The following is a 21,859-nucleotide window of genomic DNA, read 5'->3' as shown; positions in this document are numbered from 1 at the left end:
AACCTTTATGGAAGATCTTATCCTTGTTGAATGGCACAGCATATTAATTCAGGAAAGTTTCTACTTATTCAAAAATACTTTTAAAGTTTGCTAATATGCACATCCTACTATATTTGAGAAAATTTTTATTTTATATATTAGATTTCTCTTTAGTGTCAGAGCACACAAGAATTCAGTTTGTATCTACTTTTATTCATTTAATAATCCAAAAGATAGTCAGACATATTCCATGAGCTTGATCATTCAATCTTAAGCACAGGCTTGGAAAGGTAAATAGGTACCAATCCTGAGGCAATTTAAAAGTTGAATTAGAGCAAATTATATTCCATGCTTTTATAATTGTGTCAAAATGAATCCCAATGTTATGTGTAATTAAAATGAATCAAAAAAAACATACACACTATGTTTTTAAAAATATTTCTAAAGATAAATTTCAGAAATATTTTTTTATTAATTGCTCAAGACAATACAATGATCTTGATATATCATACATTTGACTCAAATGGGGTATGAATTCTTATTTTTCCACGTGTACAGATTGCAGGATCACATTGGTTATACATCCACATTTATACATACAGCAATACTAGTATCTGTTGTATTCTCCTGCCCTTCCTATCCCCCCTCCACTCCCATCACCTTTCTCTACCCAATCTATTGTGACACATTTTTCTCTCTCTTTTTTTCTTCCCCCTAACACCATGGAACCACCATTTGACCTACCTATTCCCCTTCTCAGACTATACCCAAAAGACCTAAAAAGAGCATACTACAGGGACACAGCTACATCAATGTTCATAGCAGCAAAATTCACAATAGCTAGGATGTGGAACCAACATAGATGCCCTTCAATAGATGAATGGATAAAAAAAAAAAATGTGACATTTATACACAATGGAATATAACTCAGCACTAAAAAATAACAAAATCATGGCATTTGCAGGGAAATGGATGGCATTCGAGCAGATTATGCTAAGTGAAGTTAGCTAATCCCTAAAAAACAAATGCCAAATGTCTTCTTTTATATAAGGGGGGGGGGTGACTCAAAACAGAGTAGGGAGGAAGAGCATGAGAAGAAGATTACCACTAAACAGGGACAAGAGGTGGGAGGGAATGGGAGGGAGAGGGGGAATTGCACGGAAGATGGAAGAGGAGACCCTATTGTTATACAAAATTTCTGAAATATTTTTAATAGCAGAAATGCTTTTGGAATGAATCTTCAATATATACCAACTTTGAAGGACTTATCTTTGATTTCTTCAAATTTTAGTCTTTTTGTTTAAACAGTCAATCACTACTTTTTATACTCAGAGTTCATCTTGGATTTACAATTTTTTTCACATATATGTTTACTCTCTAGGGCTACCCATGACTTTCTGAGTTGTTTTGCTCATATATATTTTTAACCAAAAGTTTGAAGGTAAAAATCTGGTAATAAGAAATTGGGTAGGACATAGAATTAGAGTACAATATTCTTTCATTCTTGTATCATCCACATGTGCCTGGTGTGCCTAACTGAGGTTAATTATTCTGCATTCTTTTAATTATTGACAACACAGTATGTGTACATATTTTTGAGGTATCATGTGATATTTTGATTTATTTACATATTGGGCAACAATCAATTCAGACCACTCTCCCACATCCTTGCCAGTTAGGAGTAGTTTGGCATGATATCTTCCAATGTAGGTGTCACTGAACTCCTTCAAACTTAGATATTTTATTCTGACTCTTCTAGTTTTCCAAATGTTTGAGGAGATGGTGAAATCTGTGCAGAAAAGTTAATTTCTTATTGGTGCAACCACTATGGAGATTCCTTAGAAAACTTGGTATGGAACCACCATTTAACCCAGTTATCCCACTCCTCTGTTTATACCCAAAGCATTTACAATCAACTTACTACAGTGATGCAGTCACATCAATGTTTATAGCAGCTCAACTCATAATAGCTACACTATGGAACCAACCTAGGTGCCCTTCAACTGATGAATGAATAAAGAAAATGTGATATGTTACACAGTGAACTATTACTCAGCCTTAAAGAAGAATGAAATTATGGCATTTGCAGGTAAATGGTTGGAGCTGGAGAATATCATGCTAAGCCAAATAAGCCAATTTTCATAACCAAAGGCTGAATGTTTTCTCTAATATGCAGATACTAATTCACAATAAGGGGCTGGAGGTTAGGAAGAATCGAGTTAATTTGGATTAGGTAGAGGGGAGTGAAGGGAAGGGGAGGGCATATAGAGGTAGGAAGGATAGTAGAGTGAATCAGACATTATTACCCTATCTACATGTATGACTTCACGACTAGTGTGATTCTACATCATATATGACCAAAGAATAAAAAATTATACTCCACTTATGTATGATGTACCAAAGTGCATTCTACTGTTATATGTAACCAATTAGAATAAATCCAAGCCTAAATCTAACTCTGGCTCTGATTTGTATTGACCACTATCAATATAACTATCAATACCACTTCTTTTTTCTCTTCCTTGAATTCTAAATTCTAGAGGAGAACAAGAATGCACATTGTAACAGCAAAATGAGTGAATCTGAGAAATCCATCCCAATCTGGGAAAGAGTAAAGCTCTGAATTACAGGAAAGCCAGGACTTGACAATTATGTAGAAACAGTTCATGGAAATAAAAAAAAAATGACCAGAATGCTCTTTTTTGTTGTTGTTTCTATCCAAGAGTGATAAAGAAAGGAATCTGTTAGAGATTTTATCTAAAGGATTGGACAATAGCTCCCTCTGAGAGTTTAGCTCCCTCTGAGAGTTTTAAAAGACATTGAGAAAGAAAGTATACTTATTTACTGTTTGTGACCAATGAAGTCTCATACTTTGATGTGAATGGTTCCACTAGGATTCTCAACATTTTATTAAGACACATTTCCCACTGAATATCTGTGAGTGTCAGTATATTCAGGCACCTTAACCTAACATATTCAAAACAGTTCTTCTCTGTTAAGGATATTTACAATGTGTGTGTGTGTGTGCGCGCGCGCGTGTGCGTGTATGTGTGTATGCGTGCACTCATTTTTCAGTGCCCCCAGCTCTATGTTCTCTCTCATTAAGGAGAACACCATAACTCATCCAGCCTAACATGTTAGCCATCTCAAATCACCTCTGACTCCTACTTCTCCTGTATGCCTGACCTTCAAGTACTTACTTTTCTGCCTTCTGGACAAATTGTCTTATCCTTCTCCATGTCCAATCCTTGACTAAATTGTAATTATCAACAACTTTTGCCTAGAACTTGTTTCTGTCCCTAATATCATCATGCTTTAATTTACTTTCCAAACCACTTCCAGAATTCTCTTTTTTCCCCAAACAAATGAGTATTGTATATTCTTTCACTTATGCACATTTAACATGATCTTCCTTCAACTAGAACAATTTCTTCTGCTAGAGAACACTTATGACCATTCAAGGAGGTCTCATCAGAATCTCTGTCATGAGCAGGGTGAATCTCCAATCTCTCTTGATGACATCACTTTGTAAGAACAGATGTTACAAAATAAATAACTCTACTTTGTGAAGATTTGTCATTAGTAGCCCTCCTGGTTCTTTTTCAGTCATTTTTTATTGTCTCAATGTCTGGTTGTTGAATGAATAACACCACAGATGAGCTACCACATACAATGCTGGACATTCTTAACTACTTTTGGCACAAACTAGTATTGATGCCTATGAAGTGGAGGTAAAGTTGAACCCTTATTTTGGATCAATTAACTCCTGGTAGGAATGAATAGATAGGTAAGACAGATGAGGGAGGCTAGTTTCGGAAACCAGATTAATATTAATAGGTTCTGGGATTGAGCAGAACCTTTCTACATTTCAGGTTTTTTTTTCTTCCAATATTTTATCCTTTGAGCATTTAAAACTAGAGTTATTTGTTTAACATTTTGTTATGAAATCATTCTAGCTCTCTGTGTTACATTTGATTGTTCAAACATCTTCGCAGTTTGTTAATAGAAACCATTTGCATTATAACCATGTTGCTTTGCTTTAATATTTATTCAGTTTTTCACAATACGAAGGAATGAAGTGCTACATAAATGCTAAATAGATTAAGTAGCTACCATGGAGTGAGTAGCAGTACATTGCTATGCCTAGAAATTGAGAAGATTAATGATGAAATGCAGTGATTTTGCTTATTATCCAAACACAAATGTAATTGCTTTTTTACAATAACTCTTATAATTTTCATTTTCAATATTTACATTAGAAAAAAATTTGCTTATTTGCTAGAGTGAGCATCTAGCAATAAAATATTATGTTTTGATAAATAAAGAGAGGGAGTGTGTGTGATTATCTATGTCTCTATATTTATGTATTTCACATGTAGAAAATTTTTGAGAATATATTAATCCATGTAAAAACAGTTAGAAAATATGTAGAAATTAAATTACTGACTTGTAATTAGATTACCTCTCTTTGAATTTTTATCATTATTTTGAAATTTTTTTGGGGGGGTAGCAAAAAATTTAGCAAGCATGTGGGACATCTCTTTTTTAAAAAAAAATTAACTAAGTTTTTGACCAATAAAATTATATGCATTTACTGTGTATATCATATCATTTTGAAGTACACAATTTGTAATGACTAAATCTAGTTAAATTGCATATGCATTACCTCACATCATCATCAATTTGTGCTGAGTACACTTAAAATCCACTTTTCTAACATTTTTCAAGCATACATTGTATTACTAACAAGGTTACAAAGTACAACTTTATTTGAAAAAGTTAGCAAATTCTTTGGTGACAGTGTCCACTCCATGTAATAGAGAACATATTATGTATTAAACTGATAAGAGCAGATACTACACTTAATCTCAGTTAAAAAACAGAAGCAATTGTTCTGGTGAAAATTTTATAGAGGCATAGACTACTTCTCCCTTGAAGAGTGCAATTTTCTCTTTCCTCCAGTTTTTGTATCATAGTCTTCTTTATTACTTAGAGTATGGGACTGTTACTCTTACCATTACAGAGACCTTTGATTAATATCACTACCCTTTTAAAGTATTACATGGAAGAACATGAATTGCATGAATATTTGCAATTCAAGATTTCAAGGCACCCAATTCTGTTTGAAATAAATCATTGCTTTGAAATTTTCTTTTGGAAAGTGACAATGTATTCAAGATTCAAAATATGTATTTTAGATTAAATAACTATTCTGAGCTGAACTCTAACTTTCTATTAACCACCTTTCACCTCCACATTACTTTCTTTCTAGCAGTGCTGTGTTCTCTTTATCATGACTTTTCCAGAACACACACACACTAGACCATCATTTCTGGGAATTGTGAAAGAACAGAGCATAATAAAATTCAGTAAAAGAGATAATTGAATAAAAATGTAAAATTATCAAGTACAGAAAAATATGAACTGAGATAAACAATAGTCAAAATACTGTAAGAAAGGAAATACACTTTAGAAAGGACCTACCAGGAAGAACACATGGTACTATTCTATATCTTTTCCTTATAACACTGAATGTTTTAATGTGTGCTTTACTAATTCTGTTTCAATTTTCATGGTTAACGCTGCCCTTAAGCAAAGCTGTGAAGAAGGCAGAAGGAATCTTTGGTGTTTCTTACTTTGTATCTATGATCTTCACCTACCTTTAAGGATAAAACAGCCTCTACCACTTTGCTTGTGCCCATTACTGCCTACGTGTTCACGGTTTGCACTTGAATCGATCAGTCTTGAACTTTGGGGACATTCCATATGCCACAAAATGTTACTCCCATCCTATTATCAGAGTATTCTATTATTTCATTTATCGTCCTAATAGTCTTAATGATTATTTTGAATAGGCCAGGAACCACCAACACAAATAAATATGCTGGGCAGGTAAATAGTTGTACTGAGAAAAGTGAGCAAGGTAGAATATAACCTTGAATAAGAACTGAGATAAACTGGAGACAGACTCTGTCCAAAGTAGAAAGCCGTGGTTCAACATAGCCTGCTGTTGTCATGTGGAAATGAAGGATTAGAGTGGCGGTAGCTTTAGATTTCTCAAGATAATCCAGAAATGTGGGTTTCCTTATGATATTCTGAATACTTATGAAACCTTGTAGGTGTAAATCAAAACATATTTTTAGATGGAATTTAGACTATGTTGGTCTAGCATGCCAGCATAATTTTCAGCTAAGGAGATGAGTATTCATAGTTGTTTAATTCTCCTCTTCAGAGATACACAATGTAGCAAGAGAGACTGACACTAAAAATAATTACAACGTCATGATGCATGTTAAAAATCACAGGGGCAAAGGGTCAAGGGAACATGCATGTGGGGAAGGGGACATTCATTGGGCTAGAATTTTTTAGAGACGATAGATCTTAAATGGTGGAAGGCATGTGCCAGGAACATGAAATGCAAAGCAAGTTCCAATCAGAGTTGCCCATGGGGAGACTCAGAACTAAGGAAGAAGAGCATGTGCTTGGGGGGAATGCAGTCAATGTTTCTTTCTCCAGATAAGTAGATACATAGAAATATCAGATTTGGGGTTTTGAGGGAGATTATTTTAGGCAAGAGAGCCCCTTGACTGCTTCTTAATAATTTTGAAACATGATTTGATCTCTATTTCTCTCTCTGGGTAATTTTGACATGACCTTACTTTTCCCTTGGATCAAAGAGTACTCCTCACAGTTTTACAACAAATTTCTTGGTCATGGAAGTTAAGAATTTACATTCAGGCTGGGGCTGTAGCTCAGTGCTAAAATGCTTGCCTCACACATGTGAAGCACTGGGTTCAAGCCTCAGCACCACATAAAAAATTAATAAACAAAGATATTGTGAGTCCATCTACAACTAAGAAAGAAAAAGAATTTATATTCAGAAGGTGGAAAATCAGTTTAGTCAGTTTTTTGTTGCTTTAACCAAAAGATCCAAGAGAACAATTCAGAGAAGAAAATTTTTATCAGCACCTGGTTTCACAGGTCTCTGTCCATAGACAGTCTACTTCACAGCTCTGAGCCCAAGGTGAGACAGAACATCATGGAAGAAGAATGAGGCAGAGGTAAAGAATTCAGGACATTGCAACAAGGAAAGAGACAGAGAGAGAGAGAGAGAGAGAGAGAGAGAGAGAGAGAGAGAGAGCGCACAATCTGCTCAACATAGAATACCAACCACAAAGGCAGGCTCCCTGTGTCCCTGTGACCTACTTCTTTTGGTCATACCATAACTGCCCATAGTTACCACCCAGTTAATCCATATTAGTGGTTACAACTATCATGATCTAATCATTTCACTCTAAAAATTCTTGCATTGTCTCACACATGAAGTATTGGGGGACATGACACATTATATCTAAATCATAACCAAGTTTACCGATAGCAAATGTTTTGTTAACAGATATGTTGCTTATCATTTCAAAATCTCTAATGTTTTCAAAAGTAAATGTATCTTACTTGCTGTTCAAATCAGGTAATTGAACACATAGTTATCTATAACATAGGGTGGATGATCTATAAAAATGTAGTTAGCCAAGTAGGAAACCCTTTGGTATGTTCATCAAAAATCTGTTCACATTAATGATTACTAAGCCCTGAAAAGCTATCTACAGCAGCTACATAGCTATAAATAGAAGAAACCAGATAAAATTGTGTCATGTCATACATTATACTAGCAAAACTATATACAGTAAAAAAACACTGAAAAAATAACTAGAAAATGTAAAAGCCACAACATAAATAAAGAGTATAAATAACTAAATGTAAAACAGTTTGAGCCAGACTTTTCAATGATCATGATATATTCTAGATTGATATATGCAAAAGAATATATAATATATTCTAGATTGATATTTGTGTGTATATATATACACACATATACATATATATACATACATATATGTATATGCACATAGATATACATTAACATGTGAAGAAGCTATGCTAGAGTAGATAAACATGTTATTAATAAAATTAAGGTTTATCTTTTATGTATGACCTCAGGTAATATGCTTGAAATCAGATTGTTCATTTTATTTAAAACAACCATTGTTTAACAATTGGAAAGCTGTTTTCAGGACTCTTTATTATATTAATTTTATGAATAATAACCATGAGTAAGTGATGTTGATTCATTCCATCATAAATGTACTGGCAAGAAAATCAGTTTGGGTTTATCTGCTTGTTTTTCTATATCTCCCACACTCTTACCCTTTTAGGGATATGGTATGAGTGTGTTAAAACAAATTTCTGTTTGGACTTTTAGCATTTCCAACTGATAGGTTGATTAATCATGTTCTTAATCAAATCCAAGAAGGCTGATCAATATTTGTTGAACAGAATCGAGTGTGTAGCACCAGATAAGAGAAACAAATGTGCCCTCATTGATGTTTTCCGTAGTGCAAATTGTTTTAAGGTGTGGAGTGATTTGTGTATGTGGATGTGTGTCTCACAGGGTATGTTGGTGTAATCAATATGTCTTATTGAATACCAATTCCCAATGCTGAATAGTTTAAGCTGTACTATAAAGGAAAGGAAGCAATAATACTGTCTTTCTGGGAAAAACCTATGTGAATGGTTATAAATGATAATAGTCTATATTACACTGACATTTTTAGATAGCACCACTGTAGGTCAGTGTCATGTCATCATGCATTATAGTAGTAAAAGTAGTAAACTAGTAAAAGCTTATTACTTATGTGTTTGGGTGAGGGATAGGTGAGTAGCCCTTTGTAAACTGCTAGGAAGGAGCTATACTAAAATGCTTTACTTTGTGTACCTATTAGTCTAAGATCACCTTACTTGTAGAGCTCTCTAATTTTTATTTATGCATCAATGTCAAGGATAGAAACAGATGAGCTAGATTCAAAGAGCCTAATAAGGAAGAAGATGAAAAAAGCAGAAGTTAAGATGAAATGTTGATAAAAATCAAATAAAATTAAGAACAGCAATGATCATGTTTTTTTTTAATAATTTGAAAAAAAAATCTTACTCTTGGTGTGAAAACCCATTGATACAACTCTTGGGCCAGGACTGGGAGAAGAAAATGACATTTTATTAGCATTTTTATCTCAGACAAGACAAATATCCTGTTTTAGACAATTAATAAAAGATAAGTCAAATTTGAAGCTTTTTTTTCTGAGAATCTTTAACAGAACCACAGTGAATTTTCCTTCTGTATCAAAGTCAAATGAAATGTAATGAAAGCACTTAATGTAAAACTGTCACTTTACTATACTAAGAGACAGAGAATTGACTTTGATTTTTGCATTCTTCCTCTTCTAATTCCTAAATGATACATTTGAATGAATTCTAGATATATCTAGATGGATGAACAAGTCCATTCTCTACCAATTTGTTCCTGAGACAATCTAAGACAACCATATTTTTTTAGTTAAAAATGTTATGCCATTTTATTCCTTCTGTATTTTCATCTTAAAATTTAAATTACAGTACACATAACTTCATGGTTGAGTCCTTTCATTTGACAATATTAAGTATGGGTAAGGGAAGAGAGGCATAAGAACCTGTGATTGTTCCAATATTAAAGTGTAAGTTGTATTGTAGACAGATTCCAAACTGCTAAATGAGGTGGGTATCCAAATTGTGGATAGCATGATGTTGCAGCTATAAAGTTGAATCATTAATTGTAAATGAAATCTACAATGACTGAATGCCCAGTCACAGAGTCATCAAGTTCAGGATGAAAGCTACTTTAGACCTGTAGTGCATTTTTTTTTTTAACAAAACTAAGTGAGTAGCACATGGTAAGTGGAATAAATGTGTACCTGTTTACCTTTGCAGTGAAACTTATTCAAATGCATGGAATAATTCCCGAGTACTTATGTATTCTCTGGGATTGCAATGGAATGACTTATTCACCTTCTTAAACTTCAAGTGCTAAAGCTCCTTAATTTTAAGTTAGAATAAAGGAAATAAAATGGCATTGCACTATTCATAAAAAGGTATATTTAAATCACCCTGAGTAATGATGGTTTGAATTTCAAAAGTAAACACGTGGCATAGTATCTCCAAAAATACACAAATGCCTTGAAGAAAGTGAGATAAAACTAAATGGCTTACTAAGAAAGCGCTGATCTGAAATAGTAATGCCACCAGCTTCACTCTTCTTGCTAAGGACTGCTTTGGCTATTCTGGGGCTCTTATTTTTCTAGGTGAATTTCATGATTGCATTTTCTATTTCTATGAAAAATGTCTTTGGGATTCGGATGGGGATTGCATTGAATCTGAATAGTGTTTTTGGTAGTATGGTCATTTTGACAATATTAATTCTGCCTATCCAAGAACAAGGTAGACCTTTCCATCTTCTAAGGTCTTTTTAAATTTCTTTCTTTAGCATGTTGTAATTTTCATTGTAGAGGATTTTCACCACTTTTATTAAGTTTATTCCCGAGTATTTTTTTTTTTTTTTGAGGCTATTGTAAGTGAGGTGGTTTTCCTAGTTTCTTTTTCAGAGGATTTGTCACTGATGTACAAAAATTCCTTTAATTTATGGGTGTTGATTTTTATATTCAGCTACGTTGCTGAATTTATTATTAGTTCTAGGAGATTTCTTGTGGAATGTTTTGGGTCTTCTAGGTGTAGAATCAGATAATCTTCAGATAGTGATATTTTGAGTTCTTTTCTATTCGTATCCCTTTAATTTCTTTTATCTGTCTAATTGTTCTGGCTAGTGTTTCAAGAACTATGTTAAATAGAAGTGGTGAAAGAGGGCATGCTTGTCTTGTTCTAGTTTTTAGAGGGAATACTTTCAATTTTTCCCCATTTAGAATGATGTTGGCCTGGGGCTCAGCATATATAGCCTTTACAATGTTGAGGTATGTTCCTATTATCCCTAGTTTTTCTAGCGATTTGAACATGAAGAGATGCTGTATTTTATCAAATGCTTTCTCTGCATCTATTGAGATGATCATTTATTGATTTCCATATGTTGAACCAATATTGAATCTCTGGGATGAACACTACTTGATCTTGGTATACTATCTTTTTGATATGTTTTTGTATTCTATTTGCCAAAATTTAATTGAAAATTTTTGTATCTATATTCCTTAGAGATATTGGTCTGAAGTTTTCCTTCTTTAATATGTCTTTTTCTGGTTTTGGAATCAGAGTGATATTGGCCTCACAGATGTGTTAGGAAGTGTTCCATCTTTTTCTATTTCATGAAATTCCAAACCTTAAACTATACTACAGAGCAATAGTAAAAAAAATAAATAAATAAATATCAGCATTGTACTGGCACCAAAATAGACTTGTAGACCAATGGCACAGAATAGAGAACACAGAGTCTAACCCACATAACTACAGTTATTTTATATTAGACAAAAGTGTACATTGGAGAAAAGATAGCCTCTTGAATAAATGGTGCTGGGAGAACTGGAAATACATATCTCTCACCATGCACAAACATAACTGGAAGTGGATCAAGGACCTAGGAATTAAACCAGAGACTTTGCACCTAATGGAAGAAAAAGTACACCCAAATCTCCATCATGTCGGATTAGGCCTCAACTTCTTTTATAAGACTCCTATAGTGCAAGAATTAAAATCAAGAATCAATAAATGGGATGGATTCAAACTGAAAAGCTTCTTCTCAGCAAAAGAAACTATCAGTGAGGTGAATTGAGAGCCTACATCTTGGGAGCAAATTTTTACTCCTCACACATCAGATAGAGTACTAATCTCTAGAATATATAAAGAACTCAAAGAACAACACCCAAAAAACAAATAACCCAATCAATAAATGGGCTAAGGAACTCAACAGACACTTCTCAGAAGAGGATATACAATCAACAAATACATGAAAAAATGTACAACATCTCTAGCAATTAGAAAAATGCAAATCAAAACTTCTCTATCATTTTGTCTCACTCCAGTTAGAATGGCAGCTATTAAGAATACAAACAACAATAAGTGTTGGCAAAAATGTGGGGGGAAAGGCACACTTATACATTGCTGGTGGTACTGCAAATTAGTGCAAACAGTTAGGAAAGCAGTATGGAGATATCTTGAAAAATTTGGAATGGAACCACCATTTGACCCAGCTATCCCTCTCCTTGGTCTATCCCCAAAGCATTTAAAAATAGCATACTACAGGGACACAGCCACATTAATGTTTATAGCAGCTCAATTCACAATAGCTAAACTGTGGAACCAACCTAGATGCCTTTTAGTAGATGAATGGATAAAGAAAATGTGGTATACATACATAATGGAACATTACTCAGCATTAAAAGAGAATAAAATCATGACATTTGCAGGTAAATGGATGGAGTTGGAGAATAAAATGGTAAGTGAAGTGAGCCAATCCCCAAAAACCAAAGGCTGAATGCTCTCTTTGATATGAGGATGCTGACTCATAATGATGATGAGGTGGGGTGCTGCAGCCCGGCTGCAGCAAAATAACCGGGGGTGACTAACAACTTGTGTAGATTGATACAGCAGGAGTAGGAGCCTTTTATTGTAGGACAACAGAGGTATTTATACATTTTACACAGCTTATCTTAATTAGCATAAACTAGATACACCAGTCAACCAATAAGGAATCTCCACACTTAATGGCTCACTGGACTTACTTCACAAACCACTCCCTCTGGCATTTTGCCAGGCGCCATCCTGACTTGTGGCGCCATCCAGACAGTGGGGGAGCATGGGAGGAATGGAGAAACTTTAGATAGGGAAAAGAGGAGGGAGGGGAATGGAGAGGGAAAGGGGGTAGGAATGATAGTGGAATGAGTTAGACATCATTACCCTAAGTACATGTATGAAGACATGCATGGTGTGAAAATACTTTGTGTACAACCAGTGACTTTAAAAATTGTACTCTATATGTGTAATATGAAATGAATTGCATTCTGCCATCATCTAAAACAAATTAGAATAAATAAATAATTTAATAAAGAAAAAAACAACAAAAAAGAAATCTCTTATCTGAAGTCTTTTATTTATCTATTATCCTTCACATTTACCCTGCTTATGGACTTAATTTATGCAAATTGTCATGCATAGGAGTTCACTTCGTCTAACTAAAATATGGTATTTAATAGTATATTAAAACAATCAGCATTTTTTTAAAAAAATAATTCTTCATGCTGTATAAAAACTTAGAAGCAAGAGATACTGACATATGGAAAAATTTATTTTTTCTTGGTCTCATTTTCAAAGATTATCGTTTTTTTCTTTTTTCTTTCTGTCTTTCTTTAAAAAAACAAACAAACAAAAAACCTGGGAATGTAACCCAAGAGCAGCATCTTATCACTGAACTACATCCCTAGCCCATTTTATTTTTTTATTTTGAGACATGGTCTCACTAAGAGCCTCAATAATTGCTGAGGCTGGCCTTGAACTTTGGTTTCTCATGTCACTTTCCAAGCCAATGGTATATCAGGTGTGTGCTACTGTGCCTGACTAAGGATTATCATTTCTTTTTGTGTGTTTCTTGGTACCAGGAGCACTTAACCACTAAGACATATTACCAGACCATTTTTGTATTTTATTTAGAGTCAGGGTCTTGTTTAGTTGCTGAGGGCCTCCATAAGTTCCTGAAGCTGGCTTTGAATTCCTCCTGCCTCAGCCTTCAGAGTCTCTTGAATTACAGGCATATGCCTCCATGTCTAGCTGGATTATCATTTCTTAAGGTGGTATTTAAAGAAAAAGTATCCAAGTCTATGATATATAATCAATCTATAGGAGAAAAATAGCATTTTCTTTCATTGTAAAAAATAAAGGACATTTTCTCACATGATAAAAGCTATACATAATAAATATTGTGGCCAGATAATTGAGACCATACTGTTAAAATTTGCTATCCCTTAAATTCTACAAACTTTTTTTATTTACTTATTCTAGGATTACCTCTTTCATATTTCAAGAGATGATCTCTATTTCAATATTCTAGATCTGGATAGACAAGTATTAATTATATCTATATTTTCAATTTTATGATCTTTGATTCTTTCAGCTCTACCTCCAGTATTTTCTACATGTTTTTGTCTCCTTAAATTTCATATATTTTTTTAAGAGACCTACACCTATTTATCTAGTTGTTGCTCTTCTCTGAATGTTTTTGCATTCCATTTTTTTTTCCTTTAGGTATGGCATACAGATTGGAATCAGTACTCTAATTTCAATTAATTATATATTTTGAAAGAAAAAATCAAATTCACTGGCTAATTTTCCCCTGGCTTTTTTCCCAGTAACTCTTATACTTCTGTTGGCCTGATATTCTTTAGACAATATATTTAGGAATGATTCTATTAGAGAAATGCATGATGCTCACAACATAGTGTGTATATGTGTGTATTTTGTGTGTAAATAATTCTTTTTTTCCAAATGCATTATTATACTACTTCACTGAAATACTTAGCTTTTATTCTTCTGACAATTCAAAATAAAACTCAGTTTTAGCTTATGTTTCTCCACTAGACATTTCATTTTCTTTAAATATTTAGTACGACTTGAAAACCTTGACATTTCGCCAAGTGACCTTTTTTCAAACATATTAAAGATGTTCGGGCAGCATATCCGTTAGGTCATACCTGCCTGCATACTAGTCAGAATTTTCCAGAAAAACAGAAGCAATAGAATGTGTGTACGCATGTTTGTGTGAGCTCCCAGGCCTGATAATTTATGCATAAACAAATACCTAGTGTTCTGTAAATAGGAATAATGCCTAGGATAATAGGTTAAAAAATAAAAGGCCTCATGTCAGAACTTTTCTAGCAGAATTGTGGAGACAGAAATTGACTTACTATAGGGAGTAGACTCAAGTAAGTATGGAGGTTGGCAAGTAAGAAATCTGCACAGCTGATGAGTTTGGAAGGTGTTATAGAACCAGGAAGTCCCAATGTGCCAAGTTGAGGGTTTTCTTCTCTTGGAATTGTCGGCTTTTTCTTATTTATGCCTTCAACTGATTGGTTGAGGCCCACTCCCTTATGGAGGGCATTAATCACATCCTATAGCACCTTCATGAAAACATCCAGAATGATGTGTAATCACTTGTCCAAGCCAACTCAACACGTAGAAGTAACCATCAAACATTAGAGCCTGTTTCTTGTTGATGAAAGGAGCCTATCCTTCCTCAGCCTTTGTTTTTTGCTCATGAGTCACTTTTTCTAAAACATTTGTTATTACCTTTCCATAGTAGTCAACCATTTTCAACACTTTTAATCACATAACTTTGCTTGGTTTAAATTATGAATAAATTATCTCAACTGATTCTTGAATAGTGTCCCATATCCCTAATAATTAATAGGAACAAATTTCCCTTAAAGAATATCATATTGCCTTTCCACTAAATTACTATGTATATTTAAGTATGGAATGATCTTACCTTTGACTACAGTTTCCTATAGAAAGATACAAAGGTGAAGTTTGGCAATTTGTATTTCCAAGGGTCATTTTTAGGTAAGAATCATATTAGCTCTCAGCTTGTGCCAGTCCTCCAGGAGAATATGGATCTAGGCAATGATTTTTGATGTAATCTAAATAAAACTGTCATGATAATTATTTATTTAAATCCCAAGTTGTTAATTGAATATAGAACTGAGTCCTGAACAAGTGAGTCATCAAAATCTTGTGGGCTCTTGATAAAAATCGTCATAGCTTGCAATGTTGAGGCTCCCAAATTCATAATTTTAAAAATACAACTCCCCTAATTCTAAGCCTCTAATGTAAAAAAGTGTGTTTTATGATGTTTTCCCCTTCCTGATTATTTTAAGCTAGACATTTAGCCAACTTTTTCATAACAAAAATCTAAATAAAATATCCACTGGTCCCATTTGCCAGAGCCTCTTCATTCGGAAGTCAGCTTTTCCACTACCATCATCACATAGTCCTAGCAATTCTAATGCGTAGCCTACTGATGATTTATTTTTCAAAAAGATTTTATGGTTTTCTTTGGAATAAAAATGCAAATAAAGTCTTTTTCAGCTAGTCTTATGTTTGTATCTGATTTGCCTTACTTTGTGGATTTTCTTGTTTGGTTCCCTTAACTAATTGTGTCATTAACAACTGCCATCCACCTCCTCTCACCCACAATGACCTTTTTACTTTGCTAGTCAGCCATACAAGGCCCTTTCTTTCTTTCTTTTTTTTTTTTTTTTTTTTTTTTTTTTTTGGAGCACTTGGGTTTCTTGATCCTTGGCACATTTTGCCTTGGCTTCCAATAAGGTGTTTTAAATGGTCTGTAGGATTCCCATATATTATTTGCCTTTTCATTCCCCACTTTTATGCATTTTTTTGCTAATATGCACATTTTGATGTAGGTCTCTGTTTTAAAAGTGAGTTAGCATGTGTTCTATATTTCTTGGCTTTCCTATTCTATTCTCAGCAGAAAGTGAAACTTAATCACATACTGATCACTAACATACAACCATTTGTATAATACCCGATTCCCTTCCTGTCTTTTATGCGTAACTCAGTGTATTTCCTTTCCATATGGATTCTAAAATTACTTGATCTAAGAAGCAGTTATTTATTTCTCCAAAATATTTCACTCATATCTTTCTTCAATGAGGAAATCTATAAATCCAGATGTGAATAATTAAAAGTTCTATTTGATTACCATCTGTACTGATTTTGATTATTCACACTTAGAGTTGGCATTTTTAGCAATATACATACTTTTACATGAGATGAAGAGGACTGGATTAATCATAAAACTCAGTTCATGACACATTATCCTCTTTGGTCTCTCTCTTGATTGACTAATTGTTCATATATCTTTCTTGAGGTTTTTTTTTTGGGCACATGAGGATTAAACCCAAGGGTTCCTAACCACTGAGCCACAACCCCAAGTCCTTTTCCCTTTTTATTTTATTTTGAGACAGCCTTTCACAACACTGCTTATATCCTTGTTAAGTTGCTAAGGCTAGCTTCAAATCTGTGATCCTCCTGCCTCCGCCTCCAGACCTTCTGGGATTATAGGCATAAGCCACTATGCCCAACATTTCTCTTCCTATCATAATTCTCTATCTTCTAATTCTAATTTGTTTAATTAACTTAAGAAGCTCAACACTTAACTTTGGTTTATTTTTGTTGGCAAAAGAATTTTCTGCATTTTTTATGTTTTTGTCATTGTTTATTATAATCACTATACTTATAAATAGTATCTTGATAGTTTGCTCATTACTTTTTAATCAGTTCTTGTGTTTTTAGTATATTGCTATTTTTCTTTATAGTCGAACTTGTTGCTTCTAATTTCTATACAGAACTCATTATAGACATCTCTCACTTTCCTCCTGTCCTGTTTCTTAGGATTTTGGCTCAAAGTACCTCCAACTCTCCAATACTATATAGCCTTGGTTCATGGCACTGCCCACCATTGATTCCTTGACCGAAATTGATTTTAAAAAAGAATTTTTTTTTTCTCCAAATAGCTTCACAATAAAATCTTCATTTAGTGAATGTCTGTCAACATTGGTGCTATAAACACTTTAGACAGGATGAATCTTTGTTTGGGTACTGCCCTGCATCTTTTAATTTATTTTGCAGCATATCTGGCCCAACACACTAAATTCCAGTAACTCACACAGTTGTAATAATAATAATTTAAAAATGTCTCCAGACATTGCCAAAAGTCTCCTGGGGTAGCAAATTGACCACTGATACAAACAACTGATGTCAGTTGTATGAATCATTTTTAATCATTTTTTTAAGTACCAAATTTAGCACAGAAACCCAGTTATTGTTATTGTTCCAAATACTAGTTACCTGAAGTTTTTTTTTCTTTATAATTGAACCTGTTGCTTCTAATTTCTATACAGTTACTCATTTTTTAAATTTAGTTATTAGTTGTAGTTGAACACAATACCTTTATTTTATTTATTTATTTTTATGTGGTGCTTGAGGATCGAACCCAGGGCCTCGCACATGCAGGGCAAGTGTTCTACCACTGAGTCACAACCCCCAGCTCCTCATTTTTTTTTAAAAACAAGCATTTCACTCCTCTTATCTGCCTAATTATTTTTATTTCACAGAAGACAATCTTAGAATTTTTGCCAAGACATTTAATAGTGACAAGTTGCTTGTATGTTTTTATATATATAAATGTTCTTTTAAAAAGTGCACATAAGCAAGGCCTGAGGTTAAACCAAAATTTTAGCATTTATCTTTAATTTCTTCATTCTATATAAGGAAATAGATAAAAAGCCTGTAATTTTAACCATAATTCAATTTTAAATATCAGTCCTTTCACAGATTTTGCTTTCAGTTGCCTTTGTCTATATTAGAAATGAAGCCTCACTGAGAGCCCCAAGTTCTTACCACTCAACTAAATAGCAGATTCATTAGCAAAAGAATCCTACTGTTAACAGATACCTTCTCTCCAATTAGTACTACATTTGAACAAGAAAATTGCATATTTAATGTTCAAATTAACATTTTATCTCTGTGATTCCTAAAATATATGAAATATATGTTAAATTCTATTCAAGTGATCTGAAATTATGCAAGTGGTATATTTTGAAGAGTTTAAATTAATGAAAATGTCACTGGTTTGAGAGACAGAATATTGAGTTTAGCAACTGATCTGACTCTTACACATTTTGACTTAAACCGTCTAAATTTTAAAAGAAAATAAAAATTATAGTTGATAATACTATCAAATAAATGATATTATTTAGTGATTTGCCAGACTTCAAAAAAATTTGACTCCCCATTATGTAAGCAATATGTAAGACATAGCTAGTAATGGCACCTCATACCCAGTTACATAGAGAAATTTATCTGGATCCTATGAAGTTGCTGCTCATATCTGGGGTTGTTGGTGTCAGACTCATCTACAATCTCAAGTTCATGCCTTCCCCCATCCATGATTTATGCTATAGTACCATAACTCCCCACTTCTCTTTGATTACATGTGTTTCACCTTTATCTATTCCTTTAACCTTGGTCATTATAAAAGACTTTCTGGTTTTTGGTCCAGCATCCTTCCAGCCAGCCCTCCACCCTTTCCTTGCTCAAAAAATCTTTCTTTTAAATATGCTATTAATAGACTTAAATGAATGATATTCTTTAGTAACAAAGCAGGAAATCTTAATCACATTGGATTCTGAACCCAAGCAGTATCTCCAATAAATTACCTCTACTGACTTCTCATTTCAGTTAGAATAAAGCTCAGTGCCCTAACCATGGCATCTAAGCATGATTTGCCATGTCTATGCAATATGACTTCATCTATGTCCACTGTATCCAGCACATTTTATTCTAGCCACACTGATTTTGTTGATCATCTTGGAATAATCTAAAAATACATCTTGCTGAGTTGGTTTTCTTTCTTCTGAGGATACATTACTTCCATAGTAAGTGATTAGTAAATATTTGTTTAGTAAACCAATATAGTTTCCTGTATTTTTAGGACACTCTTATTACCTCTGTTAATGTTTTCAAGAGCTAAGATGAAGTTCATTGCTGGGTGACTTACAATTCATCTGAATGAAATGCTATGTCTATTACTCGTTTCTTCTTGGTGGCTATCCATCGAAACTTTCTCTAAGAATAAATATTTAACTATGCATCAAGTGAATATTTGTATAACCCTAATAGGAGGGCAGTATGTAATAACATATTTTACAATAGTTTGAAATAGGCCTTGAGAACATAAAATATTGTCAATCTTTCTCATCCTCAAGGTTTCTCATATGTGCTTCAGCCAAACATGTTTCAAAAGTATTTGAAAAAATTTGCATCTGTACTGAACATGTGCTGATATTTTTCTGTGTCATTGTTCCTTAAACAATACATCTCACAGAGGAATGATAGTCATCAAAACAAGTAAAATAGTGTAACAACTACATAATAGCATTTACATTGTATTAGGCATTATAAGTGACTTGAAAATGACTTAAAGTATATGAAGAAATGTGCTATATTATATATAAATACTAAATCATTTTACAAAGGGAGTTGAGCACCCATGGATTTTAGTATCCATGGGTAGCTCTTGGAACCAATCTTCTCTGGATATAGAGGGGTAACTATACTCATTTCATTTTGTACCTATTTTCAGTTACAGATTATAGAAAGTAAAAAAAAAAAAGCATTGATTAATAATGTTAATCATCTGTGATCAATTTACTTTGTTCTTGGAGTTTTGAAAGTTTTTAACTTCTATGTTTATTGATTTCTAATATATAAATTAATTTCTATGGTAAATGGGTAAAATAAAGAGAAATGGAAACATAATAGAATTGAAATCTGTGATACAATTATGGCTTTTTTTCTTCAATAATTACAGGAAACTGGCATCAGGTTAAATTATTACTTTGATGTATACTCTTTATTCATGCTAACTTTGTTAATACTATCTAACATATGAGGAAGCTGTGAGCCTAATCTTTGCCATAATCAGAAAGTATAATACCAGTGGTGCACTGCAGGCTCCCACAGCGCTGTGTAATGTTCTCAGCAGCTGCAATCTCCCTGGCTGCCAGATATTCAGAGCCACATATCCTGTGGGATGAAAGAGAAAAAATACAATTATACATTTCAAATGAGTGTGCATCCAATCTGAACATTTTTGTTAATGAGAAAGACCCACACTTCATGACCATTTCCCTTGTGTTTCCATTTCTGCATAATGTGGTTCTGGAGCAACAGGGGTAGGAGGAAGTTATTAACCATAGGTGGTTCAAATGTATTAGTCACATAAACTGCCTAAATGTAGAACCCCAGCACTTACATGTTAACAGGCCATTGGCTTTGAATCTTGAAAACATCTAAGTTTCAGGTTTGCCATTTAATAGGGAGTTTGGGAGAATATCTTCTTTATTCAGATTCTGGTTCATGTGGGTAAAATATTGGTAGGTGATACTTAACACAGTTCTAGTGGGAGATAACAACTGGGAAACAAATTTAAAGTTCTTAGTAGAGCTGTTGACACATACTGGTCACCTCCAAAATTTAGATTTTGAAAGCTCACTCTACCCACTATTCAACTGATGATAGATTCAAAGCCAAATATGCAGTACTACAATGAGGAAGATTTTATGTGTGGTGTCTTTAGGAACCATATCTTGATTGCCTTTGTCTCATTAGAACCTGGCCCTGTGCCCCTGCAGTTGGTGCTCATTAAATGATGATTACCATAGAATGTTACTTAGTTATCCAAAGTGAAGATGGGGAGAGGGGAAAGTGGGTGATCTTCCTTTACTCACATTCCTAACAGAGACTTTGTCGATTCTTCTCATCCTAACAACTTGAGTCTTCTCCCATCAACACTTTCTTAGTTTTCTAACAGCTCTGAGTTTAGTCATCTGAACTGTCCTGCCTTGTCTTCTACTGGCCAAATGCTGGGTTACCTCTGCAATCCCTTAGTTATGTCTTGAGTGATTGCCACAAAACCTCTTTCCTCCAGAACTTACTGCTCTGCAAAGTCATATAGAGCCCTTTCGATACATAAACAGTATGGAAAATAGAAGTATGATCATTTTTGTAACAGGATTCTATTGTCATACTTCTCAGAGATCTACCCACAAAGCAAACTAGCTTCAGTTTTGCAAAATCCCTGTGTTGGGCAGTAGGTAAGGTGCTCAGAACATAGTGTAGCAATTTAAGTAGAAAAGCCTGTCCCCCAGGGTTTATTCCTGATACTTCGTGAACTAAGCCTTTCAGTGATTCTTTCCTATTGTAAGAAATTTTCTCACATATGTACTGTTTTCAGTTCTGTACTGGTTTTCCTAAAAGGGGCCTCTACAGATTCGAGGGATGTGCACTCAACTCTTTCCTTGTAGTGTTCTCTTAGAATTTGGTACTTAAGTTCTTCTCTTTTGCCCCAATGTCCTGGAAATTCTTTAGATAATATGATGCAGAATTTATCAGTTTCAATTCATGAATTTCCACTTTTAGATATTACTGTCCTTTGTTG

The 21,859-nt window shown here is 33.8% G+C and overlaps 2 pseudogenes; both read right to left on the bottom strand.

Moving 5' to 3' along the window:
* Positions 1–21,859, bottom strand: part of LOC143400463 (2-iminobutanoate/2-iminopropanoate deaminase pseudogene) — a 192,789-nt pseudogene that overhangs the window by 50,901 nt on the left and 120,029 nt on the right.
* On the bottom strand, positions 4,754–4,869 carry LOC143400589 (U2 spliceosomal RNA; annotated as a pseudogene).

This window comes from Callospermophilus lateralis, chromosome 5, assembly GCF_048772815.1.
Source record: "Callospermophilus lateralis isolate mCalLat2 chromosome 5, mCalLat2.hap1, whole genome shotgun sequence".
In the NCBI taxonomy this organism is placed as follows: domain Eukaryota; kingdom Metazoa; phylum Chordata; class Mammalia; order Rodentia; family Sciuridae; genus Callospermophilus; species Callospermophilus lateralis.
The sequence above is the reverse complement of the archived record's forward strand: the minus strand, read 5'-3'. Positions and strand labels throughout refer to the sequence as shown.